This window comes from Tasmannia lanceolata, unplaced genomic scaffold (genome assembly GCF_043159265.1).
Source record: "Tasmannia lanceolata isolate RefF3 unplaced genomic scaffold, GAP_Taslan_0.1 ptg000018l, whole genome shotgun sequence".
NCBI classification, from domain to species: Eukaryota; Viridiplantae; Streptophyta; class Magnoliopsida; order Canellales; family Winteraceae; genus Tasmannia; species Tasmannia lanceolata.
Genome location: NW_027518695.1, coordinates 24,760,740 through 24,772,498, shown reverse-complemented (window position 1 = coordinate 24,772,498; position 11,759 = coordinate 24,760,740).

Here is an 11,759-nt window from a genome sequence, read left to right as displayed (position 1 = left end):
AACAGAGCCTAGTAAAGGAGGTAGGATTGAAAATATGGGGCCTTAATGGGGCCTTTGTTAACAAAAGCAAAAAAAGTGATGTGTAATTCTATTAGAATTTTGGAAGAAATTCAAATAAATGTTTCATTTTCTCTTCTGCTATATAGTATACTAGTAAAAACACCCGTGCGATGCACAGGGCGAGAAAAATATAAATGGTTACTCACTTTCCCATTTGATGCGATGAAGTATTTCACACTCATGCTTTAACAGGTGGGTCTCACGCACCATCTATAGCCAAATCCATGCATTCGATTGGGACCCGGAATATTATGAAAGTGGCCGAAATCCGTAGTATTATGTACTAAATGAACACGTTATGTATTAAAAAATAATCGAGTTCGTCAATATTTTGAAAGGCGTCCTGAATCCGTTGTATTATGTAATATGTTCACAAAAATCCGTAGTATTATGTAACTTATGTACCAAATCCGTAATTTTGCAAAAAAAAAACGTATTATTATGTAACTATGTTGACTTTGTCCTTTTTTTTTATTAAAAAAGCATAAAGGAGGGGGGTAGGATTGAAATTATGTGGCTTTAATGGGTGCCTTTGTTAAAAAGCATAAAGGAGGGGGTAGGATTGAAAATATGTGGGTTGAATGGGTGCCTTTGTTAAAAAAAAGTAAAAAAATGTGATGTGTAATTCTATGGGTCTGTTCATTTGCGAAATGGAAAAGGAAAAGAAAAAGAAATGACGTAGCAGATGGAAAAAGAAAAGAAAGGAAAAGGATAAGAAAGTAGCAGTAGTGTGCATTTAGTTGCCAGGAAAAGGAAAAGAAAGCAACTGTAGTGTGCATTCAGTTGTGAGGAACTGGAAAAGAAAATGCACAGAAGCTCTAAAAAAATCTCAGACTAATTCGAAGACTAAGTTAGTCTATTTAGTTGATGGTATCGTAGACTGATTCGAAGCTCTTAAAAATCTCGAAACCCACATCTGTATGGCATACAAATAACATGAAACACACATCTACTCTTGAAACCCAGATCTACTAAAAAAGGGTCAATACAATGCTAATGTTGAAACCCTCATCTGTATGACATACAAATGACATTTGAAACCCACATATGAATGACATACAAATCCTCATTTGAAACTCACATCTACTATTGAAACCCATATCTACTAAAAAAAGAATCGATACAATGCTTCTATTGAAACCCACATCTGTAGGAGAAGATAGAAACGAAAAAACCAAAAGATTCGAGGGTTTGGTAGACTGATTTCAAGAACAATGAAATCCGAAACAAATCAGAAAACAAAGATTGTTTTTGCTGAAAAAATATACATAAGAAAATGGATCTGTCGTCGCCGAAGATCTGACGAAGAAGGAAGCCGAAAAAAAAAGTAAAACAAAAGAGGGAGAAAGAGGAGAAAGGGACGAAGCTTGCCTCGTTGAGGTCACTGAAGAAGGGCCGCCGGAGAAGGAAGCCTCGCCGAAGACTAACGGTTGAGCTTGAGAACGAGGAAGATGAACGAAGGGTTTTGCATTGGGAAGGAGTGTAAAAAGCATTTTCGTTTTTTGGGTCTGCTTTTGCCTCTCCCTATAGTGCGATTCCACGGATTTTGTTTAAAATTCGTTGGTTTTGGGCGGATTTTGCAAAGCGGAAAATCCAAAGACACGTCAGTTAAGTCGGATTCCGCATGGGACGCCCCTTTTCCAAATCCGCGCGACAGAACGACCATTTTAGCGCATTTTCTACATAATAGGGGGCATTTTCCTTTTCCTTTCCATCAAATCCGCACAACTGAAAAGACCCTATTAGAATTTTGGGAGAAATTCAAATAATTCCCTCATTTTCTCTTCTGCTATATAGTATACTAGTAATAATCCCCGTGCGATGCACGGGCCGACAAAGAACTAGTAAAATACAATGGAGGGCATATTGTTTGGGTGATCTAAACCATTCATTTGATTGGCCCTCACATAGATAGGGTGTCCACAAAAAATCAGCTTCATAGGATCATCCCAACCCTACGATTTGTGGAGGTAAAATTGACGTGTATAAACCTTCACAAATCTGTCCATTTTTTGCCTGCACGGTTCGAAGGGTTAGGATGATCCTATGAATGCACACCCTATCTATGTGAGGGCCCATCAAATGAATGCTTTGGATCACCCAAACAATGTGGGTCCCCATTGTATTTTAAGCTAGTGTGTAGATAACTTATATACACTAGTGTGTAGGAACCGTTTTCTCATATTATATATATATATATATATATATATAGAGAGAGAGAGAGAGAGCGGTTCCTACACACTTGTGTAGATAAGTTATCTACACACTAGCTTAAAATACAATGAGGGCCCCGTGGACCCCGATCCGAGAGAGGCGGCAGGAGACGTGCCCCACGCGCTAACAATCTCAGGATCATCCACGTGAATGGAGAGCTCTACCAAGGAACTCTCGAAAGAATGTGCCTCTCACAGCATGAGTGGCGATATCAGGTGAGATACCTCTCGATTCGGGGACTAGCCCAGATTCAAGGCGTACCTTAAACAAAGAAGAGTCGCCATCCAAGGAAGTGGGCCAAGGATCCCATACTATGCTCTGTTGCAACGGATAACCAGAGATTATAAAAAGAGGGTTCGTGCCTGGTTACGAAATCGGAAGGTCTAAAGAGCACCTCATCCGCCCAAGTGCAAGCACCTGGTCTCTTATGCCATTTATTATTGATTTTGAAGAGTTTTGAGCTAAAGTCATATGAAATGGGAACGAATATTTCCGAGAAGACGTCTATCTAATCATGCATGTCTCGGAGATGAATAATAAGCACACATAAAAGAAATGAAAGAAGTGTCGCCTAAGAATAACTAGGTTATGAGTGTCATACCTAATTAGTGTCTGAGTTCTGGTGTGCAAACACAAGCATGCTACAGCTAAAGGTATAGGATCTGTACATGAAAGTAAGAGAACACAGCAAAGTACACAACACAATTCAATTCTATACATGACTGGACAAAAATGAGTCCTAACTCTAATGCAACCTGACTCGGACCAAGATGGCCGTCCATCCCAGCTGCTCTACGTATCCCGGCCTCGGGAAGAATCGGAGTCAACGTAGTTCGATGCTCTATTCTAAACTACTATGCCTAACCATCTAGAACTGCTATCCTAGACTCGATTCCACTAGACTCGACTGATTTTTAAAGCTTTTTTTGTACAATTGCTTAAATTCATGTGATTTGTGATTTTTAGGACTCTCTATATGTCCTAACTAATGCAAGTTGGTTAACCTTAAACTAATGCAGGTGGGCCCTTTCATCCTATGTGTAACTAGGCTGTGCAACCTAAGGAAAACCATGGGCTGACTATATGCTTCCTAGTCTAGTCATCGGTTCGACTGAATGTCTAAACGATCGACTCGAGGCCTCCTAACTCTAGGGACACTCACACGACAGGATACACCATATCAAAACCAATCAGGAAAGACTCCTAACTCTAAAACACCCCAAACAAACTAGGACAGACTCCTAACTCTATGGGAAGATCTTTTTGAAAAGGTTTTGAAGAAGTTTTGTATTTTTGGGAATGCTTGAAATGTTTATTTTTAAAGGTTTGGCTGGACCTGGGATGTGGATCCCAAGCTGCACTACGTACCTTGTGGAAGAGGATCAAGCCAACGTAGTTCGGAAACAGAATTCCCTAACTACTCTGAAAGACTCAAAAATTTTGAGATTTTTGGATTTTAAGATATTTTTGAATTTTTAAGTGTTTTTGAAATGTTTTTTATTATTTTTAAGTGTTTTTGACTCAAAGAGAATCAAATTCTATCATCATAAGGGGAGGACAGACTCCGGATATCCCGCAAAGGTTGGACAGCATCCTATGCTTTGCGGGGGAATGAACAGAATAACAACTCTGCAAGGGTTGGACAGCATCCTATACCTTGCAGGAGCGGATAGAAAAACACATGATTTGATGAGAGGTAGGATAGAATCCTAACCCCTATGATGATAGAATTTGATTCTTGAACAAGAGGACTGACTCTCTAGACTAAGGACGGATTCCTATGCTAGTGGACTATCAAACTAAGATAAAGCTCACAAGTAATAAGGAAAAAGAGACCTTGTGCATATTTGGCAAAGGTAAAACACCCAGCCGGGCCGGACAGCTACCTAGCCCTAGGGTGCAACAAATGTGCAACCCAATACCCATAAGGGTAGGGGTATGATGCCAAGCCGAGTAGGGTGTTCTCCCAAAACCAAAAGACGCACAAAGAGGAGGTTTAGCAAGAAAATGAGACTGGGTAAGTCTCTTAGACACAGAGGTAGGATAGAGAAAAATGCTAACAAGGAAAAAGAGACCTTGTGCATATTTGGCAAAGGTAAAACACCCAGCCGGGCCGGACAGCTACCTAGCCCTAGGGTGCAACAAATGTGCAACCCAATACCCATAAGGGTAGGAGTATGATGCCAAGCCGAGTAGGGTGTTCTCCCAAAACCAAAAGACGCACAAAGAGGAGGTTTAGTAAGAGAATGAGACTGGGTAAGTCTCTTAGACACAGAGGTGAGATAGAGAAAAATGCTAGCAAGACTGGGCAAGTCTCCTAAGCACAAGGATGGGCTCCAAGTAACCTTATCATTGCCCAAACAATGATAAGAAAATGAGATAACTGACAGACCAAGTTGGTCTTCGACTAGAAGAAGGTTTAAGACCTGTGAGACTAGAGGTAGTCTCCTGGGGGTTGACTCAGGTTGATTCATTAATGAGACAATGCCTGTCTCCAAAGATTTGGATCTAAAAGACTAGGCAAGTCTTTTGAGAAAATGGAATGCTATTTGGACTGTGCAAGTCCCCCTAAAGATGGACTTGAAATGACAAAGGAAAGAAACTTGAAAGACTTAAACAGTCTCATAAAATGAAGAAAAGATTAGAAGGGAAAACATTACTAGGACTATGCAAGTCCTCTAAAATAATGGGCTCGGGATGACTCCTTCATAGCCCTTGCAACGAGAGGGGATTCTAGTATCTAAAGAATTTTAACAGAAATCTATGAGACTGTGTTAGTCTACCAAAGAGAGAAGAAAAGGCTATCAGATAATCGCAAATTCCATTCTAAAAATAAATCAAGTGCTAAGCAAAGAAGAATTTTCAATAAAAAGAATACACAATCTATAGCAATCATAAAATGATAAATAACATTAATTAGTCCAGACCAGCCGCTGGATAGCCTAATAAAGTAAAAGAAAGCAATATCAAACACTTCTATGCCCAACCACAAACACCACCCCAATATGGGGATGAAATCAGATGATGCTAAAGTAATCATCTGATATCAAATACACATGATAATATTTCTATATCCCGCCTTGAAATCAGACAGTACTCATGTCGATAATATCGAATAGAGTAGTCATCTGATTTCCTTCTTCCTATTAAACATTTTATTAAAATAAAAAAGGAATGAGTATAATAAGCTTTGAGATAATCTCGCCTGAACAATCCATTTATCTTCAGAATCTAACTCAAAACTTAGTATGAAAGAGAAGTAATAAATTCTCAATATTTTATACAAATTTTTCCAATGATATTTCTAATCTATACAAAGTATAAATTAAAAGAGGCATTTATTTAATATAGGTAAGCAGCAAAGTATAACTAAATCTAAAAAAATAAATAATATTTGCTATTGTCAGGGTGAAATAAGGCTGTTAATATCAAAATGAAAATGGCTACCACTATTAAGGCGTGAGAGGGAAAATTCTAAGACTTACTAAAGGCTGGATAAGCCTAAAAAAATGAAAAGGGGAGCGCTATTCAAACTATGTAAGTCTTCTAATAATGGGCTTGGGCTATCGCCTTCATCGCCCCTGATTAATGAGGGGGAGGAATAACGATCCTAAAAAGAAATGCTAATCACATTATCATATTTCTCAAATAGATACTGATATTTATCAACCATTTATAGAAACAAAATCATGGATCACCTATCACATAAAACCTTTCATCTAAAAAGATACATTCATCAAAATTAAAACATACCCTCTTAAATCTATGACTAGCTCTTTCTACTCTTTTCCAAGTAATTGGGTGTTTGAACCACATGTTAAGTATTCAAACAATTACAATATACTGTATCAAACCTAATATCTTCAATAAAAAATCATCTGGTGTACTCCATGCTCATTTGGCAGCACATGAGTTATACTTCTTTACTTTATAAAAATAAAAATATCCGCTCAGATCAATGCACATCAGTTCAAATCAGTTTAGTTGAGAATATATAGTTCAAACCAATTAGCATAAGTTCAAGTCAATTCAAATCAATTCAATTAAGAACATAATTCAAACCAACTTTTGTCTGTTCAATTCAAACTAGATCAGTCCGAGTCAGCTCAAACTAGTTCAACTAATTTTTTATCCAGGCCATCCTTAGAGCTTAGTATAACAAATACTAACTCCTCATATCTATCCTAATTGTAAAAAACAACACTTTGAACTTTCCAACAAATGCTACACAAGGCAAGAAAATCTTTGTACCGATTCAATATAAGGATCTATAAGTGAGAACATTTGACTTCAATCATGCAAGAGATGAAAAGTACGTAACAGGTTAACAAAACTAAGAGTCATGGTGACATCATGAAAGTTATGAATTTAATAAGATATGACAATTTTGTCAAGATAAACTTGTCCACAACCATATAAACCAATTCAACAAACCCTCGGTCCATGAATTGCGTTTGGTGCAACTTGTAGTACCATATGTAAAGAGAAAAAACAGAATTTGTGCAGTTATTTAAATATCCAAGCATTAACAATACAAACTTTAAATAAACAGGAACAGTTGAGTCTAAAATATGGAAAATACAAAATGAAAAATACACCTTAAAAAATGAATTATAAAGCTTCAATGGTGCACTTGCACTAGACTGGGTTCTTCAGGTTCAATACTCTGACATGGGTTGATGAAGACGTTGTAAATCCAATCATATATTCATAGGATAGCATAAAATGCCATTGTTAATATATGATTTTCTTAGCTGTACCATTGTCACAGCACAATAGCATAAAAAAAAACTGCTCTTAAAGGGATTGGCTTTATTGTAATCATACCTTTACCACTATGCTAATCACCTTTATATCTAGAAATTTAAAGAAAAAACTGTCAAGGTCATTAGGTTACGGACATGGGCAACTATCTAAGTAAGTTAAAATGGATGTCAGCATATTATGATTCCTATACTTTGCAATTTGAAAACAATTCATAATTTGCATAAGACATAAAAGAAATCACTTTTTATCAATCACTCTTATAATGAACACAAATGAACACATTCTACTTGACTCATATGCAGAATCATCACATAAAAACCCAAGACATAATACACAAATGTGATGAACCAGCTGTACATCTACTCTTTAATATATAAAGCATATGACTAAATGAACATCCTTAAACAGGTTTAGAAAAATTATTTACTCCTAATGACTCAAGTACAACCTAATTAATAACAGTCATATTTAATCAATTTTTTCACATGAGCTTTTATAATCATGTTCTACCCTGGCAGAAACAAAAGCAACTAAATACAATTCCAAAAAGAACATATAAAATAGAATAAAATAAAATAAATACTTTCTCAGTAAGATTGTAACTTCTCAAATGTTTCAATTTTCTTCATTTTTTTCTCGTTTATATAATCAAGAAGCCCTTTCTATTCTCACATTTAAGACTTAAGAAAAGACTAAAAATAATAATAATTAGAAACAGAGTAACGAGGAACCTGATCTAAAGCTTTTCTTTAAACAAAATATAGATTTGATTTTTCTAATGCCTAAATAAAAGGAAAAAATAAAAAATAAAATAAGATCTGTCGATTACTATGCTAGATTTTGAGGAAAATAAAAAGATCAATAAATTAAGATTTAAATTATAAAAATATAATAGTTCTAGGGTTTTATGAGCAAAGAGACTAAAGAAATGAGATAATTTAAAGTTTTATTAGCTAGAAGTAGAGATAAAAATAAAAAGAAATCAAAGAATATTAACAAAAATACCTGAAATAGAGCTTTAGCAGATCTTCTAGAGAGAATTTTCAAACTTCAATGAATTTTTGTTCAGATCCGAAGCAAATCCATGCTCGCCATAGTAGGATTTAAGAGGAGATCAATCGATTAAAAGAGATTGGCCAGAATCTTGTTGTAATCGGAAATAGGCCTGCATCTAACCGGGATTTGGCGAGGATGATCGAAGAAGACTAATTGCTAGAGTTTCGGAGCTAGGCCGGAAGCTTGACGGAGAAGATGACCGGAAGAGATGGGGAAAGCTAGGATTTCGATCGGCTCTCTCTTTCTCTCTCTCTCTCTGCTTCTCAGATCTGAGAATAAGCCTCCGATTGGATTAGAAAACGAAGATCTGCTGTAAAAAATACGAGATCTGAGAGATCGGAGCTCGCCGGAGATCCCGTCGGAGAAGGTAAGTTTGAGAATCTCTCTCTCTCTCTCTCTCTCTCTCTCTCTCTCTCTCTCTCTCTCTCTCTCTTTCTCTCAGATCTGTGTTTGCCGGAGCTTAGATCTGAGGATTTGAGTTGAGAAAAAAAAATTAGGGTTTCTAGCAAGATGAATCTGAGGTTTCAATATTAGGAAGAAAAACAGAGGAAACAAAGCAACAACGAATGAGAATAAGATCTGGTTAAAAGCTGGCCGGAGCTAGGCCGGAATCTAAAGGATTTGATCGGCGAAGATGAGCAATGGTGTTAGGGTTTAAGAAAAAGAATGGGGAAGAAGATTCTCTCTCGGCTTTTTTCCTTTTTTATTTTATGAAGGTTAATTTGTATTTATAAGCAGAGAAAAATGGCTGATAAAAGCACTTCAAGTTGATAAAGCGCGCGGATTTTTGATGGGCGCGCGAAATTGCGCGTCCTTTTCGGCCCAGGTTTGTCTTTTTCCAAAATAAATTCGCCCCCCTCTCGGATATATTCACCCCCTTTTCTGGTTTACACAACGGTCTTTTCTCGGCTCGTTCGCTGGGTAAACGCTCTCGGATTTTGACGAAATTTTGCAGGGACCTAGCTGGGACCCTAATCTACCTTGGGGTGAAATTTGGGGCCTTAGTTGATTGATTTGGTTGGATTTTGGCTCAAACTTGGGGGTTTAGGGCACGGTCAAAATGGGGTGTCTACAGGCCCACATTATTTGGGTGATCCAAACCATTCATTTTAAAGGCCTTCACATAGATAGGGTGTCCACAAAAAATCAGATCCATAGGATCATCCCAACCCTACGATTTGTGGAGGTAAAATGTACATGTATAAAACCTTCACAAATCTGTCCATTTTGAGCTCAAGCTCACGAACAATTTTCCCATAAAGAAATATATATATATATATATATATATATATATATATATATAGAGAGAGAGAGAGAGAGATAATATGGCGAACTCACCTTGTTTTACATTGATTAACCCCAGGGGCGATGGCACTTGAAACGGAAGGGGGACAATTGCCCCCCTTAATTTTTTAGGAAAAAAAATTATACCTTTATTTTTTAATATTTTTTATACTTACCCCATTTTCTAAAAAATATACCCCAATATGCCCCCCTTTCCAATCATCCCCAAGATAGAAAAAAAATTACTATAATTTTTGCCCCCCTTGTGCAAAATTTCTGGCATCGCCCCTGATTAACCCGTTGTGCTATTCTATACAATTCTCAACAATCTCTTGTCAGTCAATCAAAAAGTGTAAAACAAAGTGAGTTCACCACATTATCAGAACATGGTCGTCTATACCTGTGGCATATACACTGCTGCTTTCTTCAATAATAGTAGCCAGTTGGATTGGTCGAAGTCATTTTTTCATAGAATTACATGAATAAAAGTAAAGGAAGTGAAGTAATTGATGACAAAAACCAAGACAAAACAAGAGTTTATATGATAGATATCATTTTACTTCAATCATTAATTGATTATAGTGAATATTATTGAAGTTAATCCTGAAACAAATGTTGTAATAATAGTAAGCATTCGACTTGAGGTTTTTGCAACGAGAAAAAAAAGGATTAAAAGAACATGGAATTCCCAAAAGACAAATAAATGGACTTGAGAAGTAGAAAATTCAACTTAATCTCTTTACTAGCCCTTTCCTGCTCACGCCCCTTTTCTTGAACCATACTAACCTCTTATATATAGAATTGTATTTACAAGAAGTTTATGAAATGAATATAGTGCTTCTCTAATACTTAGTCATGACATTCTGTTATCATTCTTTTATCGTGAATTTGCCATAATGCATTGTATTTCTATCATTTCTACCAAAGACATGCCTTTTGGGCTAGATTCATTATACCAAAACTCAACGAGTCAACTCAGAACTTGGTTGAGTCGCTTCGACTTGATAGGAAATCGAGCCAAGTCATTAGCCAATACTCAATGCACATTGCACTGTACTTGTGAATATGCAATGCTTATTGCACTTGTAAAAATGCAACGGGTTTCCTAAAACGCCAATCTAGAGCTGTAAACAATTTAAAGGTTAAAAGAAATCCAATGTAGTTGTTTTCTGGGACAATGCTTATTTACATTGGGTCCAACAGATGAACGGTTTGAATCTTTATCTTTGAACAAGCCAGGCCCAGTAAATATTCTAATAAATACACATTATATGTAGGGCTGGCAACGGGGCGGGGCCGGATGTTGCGTTCCCGTCCCCACCGAAAGGAAAAATCCCCATCCCCACTTCGGGGATGGCGGGGAATCCCCGTCCTCGCCCTGCGGGGAATATCTAATCCCCAACCCTGCTCCCGTCCCCGCCCTGCACACAACGTGGACAAAATCCCTGCCCCAAAGAAGCTTTTTAACGCCCATGAAGAAGAAAAGATAAGCATGCCCGTGCACTTATCAAAATATGGTTGTGCCAATATCACTAGCCTAAAAGAAATGTTTATTGTTAAAAAAAAACACTAAAACAATACTCAAAGGTACTAAAATAAGATAGTACTGATAATGACTTGCATATTGAAATGGTCCGAGCCGGGTTGAGGCCGGGGCCATGTTAGAGTTAGTGCCCTAAAACCCAGTACATTTCGTATATCTTGTCATATTAAAATTAATAAAGTAAATATTTCATGACATTTATTTGATATTAACAGATTGAATATGTGTGATGTGCTTATTATCTGACACATATTCTTCCCTAGGTAGCAAAGTAGGAATACAATGCTCAAGGATTCACAGATCCTAAGGAGCAGGGAGATATAGTATTTTGGTTCCTTGTAAACCTTAAGAGTTCCTAGTTGGAGTCGAGATTTGGACATCTCCTCCCGGACACAACCAGCACCAGTCTTGTCTACATGCACGTGTTGTGGAGTGGCTTATCTCAGTTACTTCGGTAGTGGACCCTAAGCAAGTAGGTACGATAATAAGGATTGAGCACTGTACAAAATCACACTAGAATAGCCTGTGGACAGGAGTTAGTAAGGCTATTCTATCAGACAGAACCCTTTACACGTCCATAGACCTGACGGGTCATATTGGTTTGTGAGCCCGGCCTTGATTCTTAGTCTATCTAACAGTGGTCCTTCTACAAATCATCAGAGGGTTGTACTGGAGTCTTGGACAAACCCACAACTATGGGGGTATCATCTATAGTTTTGGTCATAGCACTAGGCCTATAAAATAGCTTGGCCAAGCGGATTTGATGAATGGTTTATCAAATGTTTTATCAAAACACTTGTATGTTTTTTAAATGATTTTTAGAAATGCATTTACG